The sequence below is a fragment of the Syngnathus scovelli genome, chromosome 15 (assembly GCF_024217435.2).
Source record: "Syngnathus scovelli strain Florida chromosome 15, RoL_Ssco_1.2, whole genome shotgun sequence".
NCBI lineage: Eukaryota > Metazoa > Chordata > Actinopteri > Syngnathiformes > Syngnathidae > Syngnathus > Syngnathus scovelli.
This window is the reverse complement of record NC_090861.1, coordinates 10,389,108-10,402,093: the sequence shown is the minus strand read 5'-3', so window position 1 is coordinate 10,402,093 and position 12,986 is coordinate 10,389,108. Positions and strand designations below refer to the sequence as shown.

The 12,986-nt window shown below is 44.4% G+C and overlaps 1 long non-coding RNA gene across 1 annotated transcript in view; it reads right to left on the bottom strand.

The window, feature by feature from the left end:
• LOC137840965 (uncharacterized) overlaps positions 1-163 on the bottom strand; it is a 125,757-nt gene extending 125,594 nt beyond the window's left edge. Inside the window, exon 1 of the long non-coding RNA XR_011088205.1 lies at positions 45-163. This is a non-coding gene — a long non-coding RNA (uncharacterized lncRNA). The remainder of the gene's footprint in view (positions 1-44) is intronic.
• Between the last annotated feature and the right edge of the window lie 12,823 nt (positions 164-12,986).

Below are 12,986 nucleotides of genomic sequence, written 5' to 3'. Positions count from 1 at the left end.
ATATACCATCGCAACTGAACATCAATGATTTTGCAACCTTCTACCTCCAGATTGAAGATAAAATAGATGATGTTTTGCAAGAGGTGGTTAGTCGAACACAACCAGGTGATGTGATTCAGGCTGAGTTAGTGAGTGGTAACGATAGGGCTCACATCTACCAGCAAACGAGTGACATAAACTCTATCAGAGATAGTGTATCAGACATGCTTGAGCGTTTAGCCCAATCAAATACAGAGCTTCTGGCTGATGAGAGCTTAGAGCTTATTGTACAAATAGTCACCCCCTGCGCAGCGGAATACGTCGCAGGTTGCTGAACAGTACCAACAAAGAAATTTTGAGGTTGAAAAAAACGACACTTACACATACCTCGTAATAAAGACAACAATCTATGCTTTGCTCTCTCACTAACTTATGTGCTAAATGACACACTCACAACAAAACAGGCCACAAGACAAGCACGGCTCTTACACGAGAGTGTAGGGTTGAATTGTCAAACACCTGTGAGTCTGGGCGATGTCCATAATTTTGAGAAAGTCCTCAAACGGAAAATAACTGTAATGTACCGAAAAGAGGACTGCCGCCCCATGACTTTTTTGACACACATTATCCCAAAACAGACAACGACACTTTGTTTGTCTTACACCTTGAGGGTCATTACTACGGCGTGAACGCGATAGAGGCATTCGTTGGTCGTGCATTCTTTTGCAGAAATTGCTACAAAGGGCACGAACAGCACCAGTGTGAAGGACACTGTGGCATTTGTCTCGATCCGTGTTGTAAACAACGGCGGATTAAACGTGTTATCTGCCCCGATTGTGACAAAACTTGTCGTAATGAGGAATGCTTTGCCAAACATAAAGAGTTTCGAGCGACGAATCGTGTGAGCAACTGCACTTCATACAAAAAATGCTTGCAGTGTGGTCTCCAGTATTATGTGAAAGCTGATGGTACCGGTGCTAAACATCGTTGCTCTGTTAAAAAATGCACAGTGTGTGATGAGATCTTAAATCAAGATGATGCCTTGCTGAACCCCCACATGTGCTACATTCAGCCCATCTACCCTCAACCACCTTGCAAAAATTTAGTCTACTACGATTTCCAAACCTATGTAGATACAGATGGTCTACACCAGGCATGTCAAACTCAGTTTGGCTCTGGGGCCGGATCCAGACTTTCTGTTCTCAGGTGGGCCGGATCAGTAAAAGAATGTCAACTCCAAATATTTTGCTTTGTTTTTCAGTACTATGTTTTATCATTCAGCCTACATTTGTAGCCTACCCGACATATTATAATCACGGATGACAAGGAATCTTTTCTAAGCACAACACATTTTTTCCACAAACAATGAAAGAAAATGATTTCATGGTTCACTGGTTTATTTTAACAATGAAGTGAATGCAGTTTTACACCTGAACCAACTCACCACACTTAACAAACTCAAGTGGGAGCTATGAAAAAAAATATTCTCGCCTTAATTGTCGTACTACTTTGAAATAAATAAAAAATGAAATACAAAATAAAAGTTATAGCAGTGCATGCTTATGCTACATCCGATCAAACTACTAGATCTGGGCCTACTGAAACTGCACCATATTAACTGTCCTTAATATGAAACCAGATTAATCTTATTTTTAATGATCTGTATTAATGAGTGCAAACAAATTTCGTGTCATCACACTTTTTTTCTCTTTCACTGCACTCCTGCAGTCTACTTGCTGCTGCTGGCTCCTGAAACTTGGGATATTTTTGCCTTCACAAGTGTATCAATATTGGGTGTCAAATCCTGAGTAGCAGCACATTTAACAATACCATTCAAGTGTTTATTTGTTAACCTTGAGCGCTGCTTTGTTTTAGTATTGTTCATTACGGAAAAAACCTGTTCACAAAGATAAGTAGTCTCAAACATGGATAGAACGTTTGCAGCCATGGCTGTTAATTTGGGGTAACCTGGTACGAGATATTGATAAAACGTATCCAATCCCACGGACCCAAATTTATCCTTCATAGCGGAATCGCACTGCAAGTCAATAAGCTCGAGTTGAATGTCAGCTGGCATATCAGAAGGCTTCACTGTAAATGGCGAGCGAAAAAAGCCAAATTTGTTCTCAAGTTCACTGAATACCTGAAACCTCTGCTCAAACTCCGGACGAACAGCTGTGAGACAAGAGAAATGCGCAGAGTCACCGCTGGATATCTGCATCTCCCACAGTGACAGTTTCATCTTGAACGCACTTATGCTGTCGTAATATTGAGTGACAACTCTGTTTCGGCCCTGCAATGTAGTGTTAAGTGTGTTCAAGTGTTGTGTAATATCAGTCAGAAACACAAGATCCTGCACCCATTCCTCGCATTTAAGTTCCTTTACTGGGCGTCCCTTCTTCTCCATAAACTGTCCAATTTCCCCTCGTAGCTCAAAGAAGCGCTTGAGTACTGCATGTTAGGTTCAAAATCAGCAAAAGGATCAGCAGATAAAACCAGTGAGGCAGAATATTGAGTCTTTTCTCGCGAGGAGTGCATTCAGACTTACAGCAATCCGACTACACTAAAAATCTGTTTTACACTCCTCGCTCTTTTTATTTGGAATGCCCTACCCACAGTGTGAGACGATTAGCCCTTAAGGGGGGGGGGGGGGGGGGGAGAGATTGTGGCTTCGTCTCGTAAGAAAAGAAACAAAAAGTAACGCACAAAGTGTTGCGTGCAGATATGGCTATATCAGCAAAACAGTTTAAGCGATATTCCGAGAGATAAAAAGAGAAAGTGACGTTCTTTAACGAAGATCAGAAGGTTCATGACGCATCGTTTGAGGTGTTGTTTTCACGATCTGTTCTGGTGGACGCTGAGCTGTCAGCAGCATCTTGTTTGACACAACCGTCATCTCGCCCCTGACCCAGCCGTAATCCTTCTGTTCTGTTGTACAAGATAAGAATAAGCAAGACAAAGCAGCAAGCATACTGAACAGTAACATTATGAATAAGTACTCATTAGAGAACGCATGATAACATATATATACATTTTTTCTAACACTGCACCTCTCCTTAACCACCGCATGTCGGTGTGGTATGGTAGACCAGCATGAATGTCATTATCACAGAGAAATGTGTCAAACTGACGGTGATTTAGACCGCGCGCTCTGATGAAATTGACAGTTTTTACAACCACACTCATAACATGGTCCATTCTCAGTGTTTTGCAACATAACGCCTCCTGATGCAAAATACAGTGAAATGCCCAAAAGTCTTGTCCTCCATTTGCGGTCTGTACTTTGTCACTGAATTTTGTAGCAACGCCTGCCTTTCTCCCGTCTGCTGTTGTGGTGTCATTCATGGGTACCAATTCAAGCAGCTCCTCGATAATGGTCAAAGTTTCATCAACACCTCTAATAAATATGGCCAGTTGAGCAATATCTGGAACATCAGTACTCTCATCTTTTGCAATTGAAAATGCGATAAATGACTTGATTTTCTCTTCCATTTGGCGCGTCAAGTCACTTGAGAGTTCTGTCACCCGATCTACGACAGTGTTCCTCGTCAGACTAATATTGGCAAAGGCAGGTCGCTTTTCAGGGCACACGACTTCCGCAGCCTTCAACATGCATGTTTTCAAAAACTCCCCATCAGAAAATGGCTTGGATGCCTGCACCAGCTCGTTAGCAATAATGTAGCTGGCTCTTACAGCCCCATCAGCGATATCGCGGCTGCGCGTAAAAGTAGACTGCTGTTTCTTCAGACCAGCCACAAATTTGTTTATCTCGTCTTTCCTTATTTGTCTTTTCAAGTGGTCATACTTGTCTTTATGATGAGTCTCATAGTGGTGCCGAATATTAAACTCTTTGAACACTGCAACTTGCTAACTACATATCAAGCACACTGGTTTTGCATTCACATCTGTGAATAAATAATGCTCAGTCCGTTTTTCCTTGAAAACTCTGCTCTCCGTGTCCACTTTTCTTTTTCTTGACAGTGCCATTTTGGGAAGGGTGTGTTGACTGACAACTTGTGGTGAATTCTGAAGCAAGATTTACGGTTTAGTTTTAGTACTAACTCGTGTCAATGCCGCTGGACGTGAGCTCTTTTACACATTTACTGCCCTCCCGTGGCCGGAGGGAGCACTTGGTTTGTATTTGTTTTAAAAAATCATAACTTTTGATAGAAATGAGCTAGAGACTCGCTTCTTTTTTTGACATACTCAGGAATTTATGCCGGATTAAATGATCCAACGGGCCGGATCCGGCCCGCGGGCCGTATGTTTGACATGCCTGGTCTACACAAACCTTTTCTCATCTGTTGCAAATCAAATAGACTGACGAAACAGTGGTTTGGCACAGATTGTGTTGACGAATTTCTCAGAATTTTTTGAAGACCACGGTTTAAACAAACTACGTTTGTTGCACATAATGCGAGAGGTTTTGATTCATACATCTTGATAAGGAGAATGCTTGAATTAGGTCTCAAACTTGACATTCTGATGCAGGGGAGTAAAATTCTGTCTTTTGTCGATTTAGACACAATTCATAGACTCGCTCTCATTGCTGACGATGCCTCTAAGTGCGATGCCTAAGGCCCTGGGGTTTGAAGACAAATCAAAGGGTTATTTCCCACACAAATTCAGCTCTTTAGAGCATCTAAACTACGTAGGGTGTCACCCTGACCCTACGTACTACGATATTGAGCGAATTTCACCCCCTCAACGAGCCAAGTTTGACGAATGGTATGCCAAAGAAGCTAGCAATGTGTTTGATTTTGCTAAATAGGCGATAGCCTACTGCGAGAATGACGTTGACCTGTTAATGCAGGGGTGTGAGAAATTCAGGAGTGAGTTTTTTGAGGCCATCGGAACAGACCCGTTCAACGTTGTGACAATAGCCTCTGTGTGCATGAAAGTTTTTCACACAAATTTTCTAACCCCACAAACACTAGCCATTACACCTTCAGACAACTATATGCGTCAGTACAAAGCTTAATCGCATGACTCTATTCAGTACATGCAATGGATCATGCACTGCCAAAATATCCAAATTAGACATGCATTGAACGGGGGCGAGGTTAGGATAGGTAACTACACGGTAGACGGCTATTCTGAAATTGGGGGCGTAAAAATAGTGTTTGAGTATTTTGGTTGTTATCATCAAGGCTGCGCAGAATGCTACGACCTCTCTAAAATATGTTCGACAACAAAACGCCCTTTTCAGGAGAGGTTTGATAACACCCAAAAGAAAATTCAGGACCTACAGCTTAAACATGATGTGCACCTTGTAATTATGTGGGAGCATGAATGCTTGCAAATGAAAAAGTTGAACATAGAGGTGAAGGAACCAAATTCCCTACACCGCTCAAGCCGAGGCAAGCTCTTTTTGGGGGCCGAACAAACACATTTGTTTTAAGATACACGGCCGAGCCTAACGAGCGTGTATTGTATGTTGATGTGATGTTATTATACCCTTTCATTAACAGTACAGGCACCTACCCTATCGGTCATCCAACGATTATCCACGGTGATTTTAAAGACCCCAGGTCGTATTTCGGTTTCATCAGCGCCACAGTCAACCCACCCCGTGGTTTGTATTTTCCTGTTTTACCCTTCAAAACAGCTAAAGGTAAACTCGTCTTCACACTGTGTTGTACATGCGCTGAGTGTAACAACCAGCAGACGGCGTGTACACATAATGATGAGCAAAGATTGTTAACAGGTGTTTGGACAACCCCTGAATTTGTCAAGGCACTTGATCTCGGCTACACGGTTGCAGATATTACCGAAGTATGGCATTACACAAGAACGAGCGACACAATTTTCCGTGATTACATGCAAACATTTCTAATAGGTATACAGGTCCCTTCAGGTTATCCGGCTCACGTGGTCAACCAGGCTCATGGAGAAAGATACATAGAAGAGTACACCATTCATCAGGGTATCCAACTAGACCCTTCCAAAATTGCTGTAAACCCGGGCAAAAGCCAAGTGTCAAAACTCTGTCTTAACAATCTATGGGGGAAACTCGCGCAGCGTGAGAACATGACAAACACAAAAATTGTGACAAAATCTGAGGATTATTTTGAACGTCTGTTTTCAGGTCTGTACGATGTGAAATTCTTCCATTTTATCAGTGAAAAGCTTTCAATGTTTCAACATAAACAATGAGATACCCGCCTCAAAAACATCAAACGTGGCTGCAGCGTGTTTCAGAACAGCCTATGCATGTCTAAAAATGTACAGCTATTTAGAAATTTTGCAGAGGCGGGTCCTTTACACCGATACACACAGCCTTGTGTACACGGTGAAACCGGGCGAAAGTGTTCTCCCTCTAGGGGATTATCTGGGTGATTTTACAGATGAGCTTTCGAATGACAGCATTTTAGTATTTGTCTCAGCTGGGACGAAAACATACGCTTACAAAACACGAGGATCAGCTCAGACGGTCATGAAAGTTAAGGGAATCACGCAGACTCACGAAAGCGGTCAGAGCATCAATCTCGATAGCATGCTCAATTTCGTTCAAGGGTACATCCCCCCCACCATTGACCCTTTCCAGTTTGCGTACCGTGCCAAGCGGTCCTCTGAGGATGCCATCTGCTCTGCCCTCCACTCGGCCCTCACCCACCTGGAGGGAAAGGACTCATATGTGAGGTTGCTGTTTGTGGACTTCAGCTCTGCCTTCAACACCATTGTGCCGCAGCGACTCATCTGCAAACTCGACGAGCTGGGCCTCAGTACCTCCCTCTGCAACTGGATACTGGACTTCCTCTGTCAGAGGCCTCAGGTGGTGCGTGTTGGCGACAAAATCTCCGCCAGCATCACGCTGAGCACGGGGGCCCCCCAGGGCTGCGTGCTCAGTCCATTGCTCTTCACCCTGCTGACGCATGACTGCACTGCAACCTACAGCGACAACCGCATAGTGAAGTTTGCTGACGACACGACTCTGGTGGGTCTCATCACGAAGGGCGACGAGACTCGGTACAGGTCGGAAGTTGACCTTCTGACCACGTGGTGCAGGGACAACAACCTCCTGCTGAACGTCAATAAGACCAAGGAAATCATTGTTGACTTCCGGAAGGGTCACACAACACACCTGCCACTGATCATCGACGGTGCTGTGGTGGAGAGGGTGATCTGCACCAAGTTCCTGGGGGTGCACATCAGTGAGGACCTCTCCTGGTCCACAAACACCTCGTCACTGGCAAAGAAAGCTCAGCGCCGCCTGTACTTCCTGCGGAAGCTCAGGCGTGCATATGCTCCTCAGGCAGTCCTGTCTACATTCTACCGTGGCACCATTGAGAGCGTCCTCACCAGTTGCATCGCTGTCTGGGGTGGTAACTGCACTGAACAGAACTTGAAGGCCCTGCAGCGCATAGTGAATACGGCTGGTAAGATTATTGGTGCTTCGCTCCCCTCCCTGAAGGACATTTACACCTCCCATCTCGCCCGCAAGGCAACCTTGATTGCCAGAGATGTGAGTCACCCGGCTCACTCTTTGTTTGACCTTCTGCCCTCTGGGAAGAGGTACAGGAGCCTGCGCTCCCGCACCACCAGACTCGCCAACAGCTTATTTCTCCAGGCTGTTAGGGCCCTGAACTCGCTACCCCCTTCTGCGTAGCGTGCGGCACTGTTGCGCTATTTTCGGGAATGTCTGCTGTACGCGCACTTGCTCCTTTTTTTTCTGCTCCTCTTATTTATTTATTTCTTATTTATTGTTGTGTTATTTATTCATTATTTATTCAGCACGCTCTTGTTATACTTGTTCACTTGTTTGTCTGTTGTGAGCCATGTCTTGTCACCGTGGGATAGGGGGGAACGAAATTTCGGTTTCTTTGTGTGTCTTTGGCATGTGGAGAAATTGACAATAAAGCTGACTTTGACTTTGAAATTGAAAAAATGTGGGCAGATGAGAGGAAAATTGAAAGATAAGGAAGACGAAGAAAAGATAAAAAAGAACTTTCTGTTGCACAGGCAGGAAGATGATGAGACAGTGTCAGCGCGGGCTCGCTTGAAGGCCGAAGCTGACAATGCGATGAATGAAGATGAGAAAAATGATCAAATTATAAAGACGGAGATTGCAGCACGCCAAAGCGAACCAACTTTTCCGTCTCTGTACCCCAAATTACCAAGTTGTTGGCGACTACTATGGAAAATTAGTAGTGCGACTTTGATGAAAGAGTGATTTTGAGCAGGTTGAATGTTAGAAAGAAACACGTAGCTTTTGGATTGATAATTAACTAGAGTAAAAAAAAACTGGAGAACCAGTAACACATGCAGAAGATGTGTGAACTGAGAAATTGAGAAGCATTTTGGAAAGAAAGTCAAATTAAATGATGATGGAATCGTATGTAGTAAAGAACGCATTCTCCCAAAAAGTTTGTCAAGGTGTGAGGCATGGGCGTTGCCAAGCCTCAAAAGGAGGGAGTGAGTAGGACAGATAGTGGAAGATAGTAATAATACAACACTTTATGACAATGAATTTTCGAATACATTTGGTGTTATACTGTGGTAAATTTTTTGTTCTGGTGTAGATAGGTTAGCAACACGAGAGATTTAGAGGTTCAAAAGAAAGACAGTTAAAAGAAAACATTTTTGATTTGGACAATTGCAGGCTAACAGGAACATGAGAAAGATAAGAACTACGAGGTGGGATCCAATTTCATTGGGGAGATTGAGAATTCACAGCACCATACTCTAAGTCACATTTTTGAGCAAGCATGACAATAACATGTGAGAGGTCAAGACATACAGATCAGGGCTTGATGTGGAACGCAGACCTCGATGAGTTGATTTTCAATAATGATACTGAAGACAACATACTGTCCGATTAAATTGGAACTATAGATAAAATGTAGCTCAAAAATAGGATGAGTTGCAGGATTTACGATATAAAAACGAGACCGCTGTTATTAGAAGAATTTGAAGTTTGGTAAACAAACGTTACCAGCAAATTGATGGAAGCAGCTACATTTGGAGATAGTCTTACAAGTTTGATGTCCCAGCCTGTCATTCTCAGTGTCAGAGTCCCTGAATCCCAATCCGAGAACTTCGCCTGCAGCCGTGAACAACCACAAAATGGTGCCTGGCTCTGAAGCACCTTTGACCTTTGGCGAAGGACAAGAAAAGACTGCTGTTGTGCTTGGAGGAGGACAAGTACACTCCGGAGGAAATACAACATCCTCGGGGACGGAAAAGCGGAGGAACTCACAATGATGAAAATTGACTCATTTGAACAATGGACTCATTCAAGAGTGATGGATGGGGTCGCTCTGAAGCAACAACAAAAGAAAACCAACTTGAGAGGGTGAAGTGCAACAAAAGATATGGACTTGGAGTGTCCGACAACCAAATCGCACTCCTTGCTACGGCGTTACCAAATTTGGTGAAGCTTGGTTCAAAGTGGAAGGGAGGTTCATTGTGCACTGAGTTTGACAGAACTGAGGAGATTTGATAAATAAATAAATAAAAAATTGAAAAATACGTAGGGCTACAGAGAAAAGCATTATAATCAGAGATTGAACGGATTTGGATAAAACAAATAGGCTAAAACGGTAGGAAACAAGAGCAAGATCTGATATTTTGGCTCATCAAGCTTAAGACGTAGAGGTCGAGTTATATACATTTTAGAACAGGACATTTGGCAGTCAGGAGGAAGCTAGGTTGCTCAATGTACCTACTCAATACAATAGTAAGGTTTTTTGTACCACAGTGGAGGTTGGATGGTCAGAAAGTTAGGTACGTTCAATTTTTGACATTCACACAATCATGCATAGGAGTCACAAGGCGACAGTTAACAAGACAATGACTGCAATAGGGGCCACCTACGACTGCACCGACATGAAAAAGTAGAAGTGAGAGAGCAGAGTATGGGATTATATGCTAAAACGTCTGCTATACAGTTACCAATAGGAGATTCTATCAAGAGAAGCTACATGAGAGATGGATTAGAATCCCTTTGTCTGTGTGTGAGTGTGTGTGTGTGTGTGTGTGTGTGTGTGTGTGTGTGTGTGTGTGCGTGCGTGCGTGCGTGCGTGCGTGCGTGTGTGTGTGTGTGTGTGTGTGTGTGTGTGTGTGTGTGTGTGTGTGTGTGTGTGTGTGTGTGTGTGTGTGTGTGTGTGTGCGCGCACACCCTGTGTGGGTGCGAGCGTGTGAGGAGAAAGAAGGCATGGATAAGACAATCTCTTTTACACCAGGAGGCAATAAATGGGACCATAAATACTTTTTGGTTAAAGGGAATCATTAGGAGGTGTTCAAACTCTTCCCGCAAACACTCCTATTTGCCAGTTAAATGGGCACTACAATTGACTACGAGAGTTGCAAACAACAGATGAAGAGCAGTCCTTGGCAGATTATATGATCAGGACGCTCAAACTGTGTCAAAGACAAATTTACTGCCGCCTGATCTTTCCTCCTCAGAGGTCGACAACCCCATCAATCCAGGAGACTGGGTCTACACCAAGGTCATCAAAAGAAGGAACTGGGCCAGCCACGACGGGAGGGACCATTCCAAGTCTTGCTGACTACGCATGTTGCATCCAAGGTTGCAGGACCCACAAATGCATTAACGACGACTGCTCTCCAGGAGGTCAAGTCAAGTCAAGTTTATTTGTATAGCCCTAAATCACAGACAGTCTCAAAGGGCTTCACATAGCCAAAATTGACAATTATTCTCAAAGCATCCCCTGATCATAAGCTCCCAAAAGGGCAAGGAAAAACTCAAAAAAACCCTGCCAGGGGAAAATGAGAAACCTTGAGAAGGGACCACAGATGGAAGGATCCCCCTTTCAGGATCACCAGGTTGAAATGGATGCAGAGAGTGCACAAGTAATACATAATATGAAAATCAATGAAAAAAAAAAAAGGATGTCGGAGGTGCCCTCGATTGTCCTGGCAGTGTCCTCAAGGGGGCCAAGCCGCAGCTCCCCCATCCCGAACTGGTCCCCGAGAATCCAGCCAGCCGCTATCAGCTTTTGAGCCACCTAACCCCCTCCCCAGCCGGGGAGGAGGTGGGCAGAGAGAACAGAACAAACTCCGGCCAAATCGGCCATCACAAGTTAGTTAAAGGCCATCTCATAGAAATGTGTCTTTAAACGTGTCTTAAATGTTTCTACTGAGGTAGTAGTTCTAATATCCATTGGTAGGGCATTCCAAAGCTCTGGAGCCCGAATAGAGAATGCTCTAGAGGAAACTGGATGGGAGCTTTTGACATCACCGCTGTGTGCCAGGATGAGAGAGCCGTTTTCAAGGTGTAAGGGCTCTACTACCAACATGGCTGCACCATCGGACGGGACCTACTTCATCCAGAAGTTCAGAGGCACTGCCTCACCTGCATCCTATGAGTGCACGTGCCTGTTCAGAACGGATCGTGGTTTTGTGGTCACAAGAGTTGTCCGATGCTGCCTGCCAACTGGACACGAGTGTGTGTGACAGACCTCACCTACAGACTAGAACATCATCAGCTGACGAAAACACGAGCACATATACAACTTCTTAGACGTGACAGATGTGATAATGATAATGAGACGTGGATTGCGTAGATGCTGTTCTGTTGAGCATGTTTTACAGAAACTTGATGATTTGACCATCGAAAATGCTTCGCAAGTGATGGATACAATGATGTACTGTTTCTGTGTTTTTCTTTTTATTTTTTTATTGATAGCATTCTGGTCGCCTGTGGCAAAGGGGCCGTGTAAGAATTTTCCTGCTAATGACATCTGGCCAGCAGGTTTTTCGCTTACACAATAAGTTTGATCTGGGGTGTTGAGGTAATGCCTCATCTTCACTGGAAAGTGTTGCTATCATTGTTTGTTGTTTTTATTTTTACTATTGTTCTTTCTTCATTATACATATATATATGTTTTTTTTCTTACTTGTCTTTGTTGTTTGGGGTGACATAATCATATGATAAAACAGGAGGGAGATGTTAGGGTTTTCCAGGTTATCTTTATCGTAGGATTATGTTGGAATGTAAAAGTCAAAGTCAAAAGTCAAAGTCAGCTTTATTGTCAATTTCTCCACATGCCAAAGACACACAAAGAAACCGAAATTTCGTTCCCCCCTATCCCACGGTGACAAGACATGGCTCACAACAGACAAACAAGTAAACAAGTATAACAAAAGCGTGCTGAATAAATAATGAATAAATAACACAACAATAAATAAATAAATAAATAAATAAATAAAGAAATAGGAGGAGCAGAAAAAAAAAGGAGCAAGTGCGCGTACAGCAGACATTCCCGAAAATAGCGCAACAGTGCCGCACGCTACGCAGAAGGGGGTAGCGAGTTCAGGGCCCTAACAGCCTGGAGAAAGAAGCTGTTGGCGAGTCTGGTGGTGCGGGAGCGCAGGCTCCTGTACCTCTTCCCAGAGGGCAGAAGGTCAAACAAAGAGTGAGCCGGGTGACTCACATCTCTGGCAATCGAGGTTGCCTTGCGGGCGACATGGGAGGTGTAAATGTCCTTCAGGGAGGGTAGCGAAGCACCAATAATCTTACCAGCCGTATTCACTATGCGCTGCAGGGCCTTCAAGTTCTGTTCAGTGCAGTTACCACCCCAGACAGCGATGCAACTGGTGAGGACGCTCTCAATGGTGCCACGGTAAAATGTAGACAGGACTGCCTGAGGAGCACATGCACGCCTGAGCTTCCGCAGGAAGTACAAGCGGCGCTGAGCTTTCTTTGCCAGTGACGAGGTGTTTGCGGACCAGGAGAGGTCCTCACTGATGTGCACCCCCAGGAACTTGGTGCAGCTCACCCTCTCCACCACAGCACCGTCGATGATCAGCGGCAGGTGTGTTGTGTGACCCTTCCGGAAGTCAACAATCATTTCCTTGGTCTTATTGACGTTCAGCAGGAGGTTGTTGTCCCTGCACCACGTGGTCAGAAGGTCAACTTCCGACCTGTACCGAGTCTCGTCGCCCTTCGTGATGAGACCCACCAGAGTCGTGTCGTCAGCAAACTTCACTATGCGGTTGTCGCTGTAGGTCGCAGTGCAGTCATGCGTCAGCAGGGTGAAGAG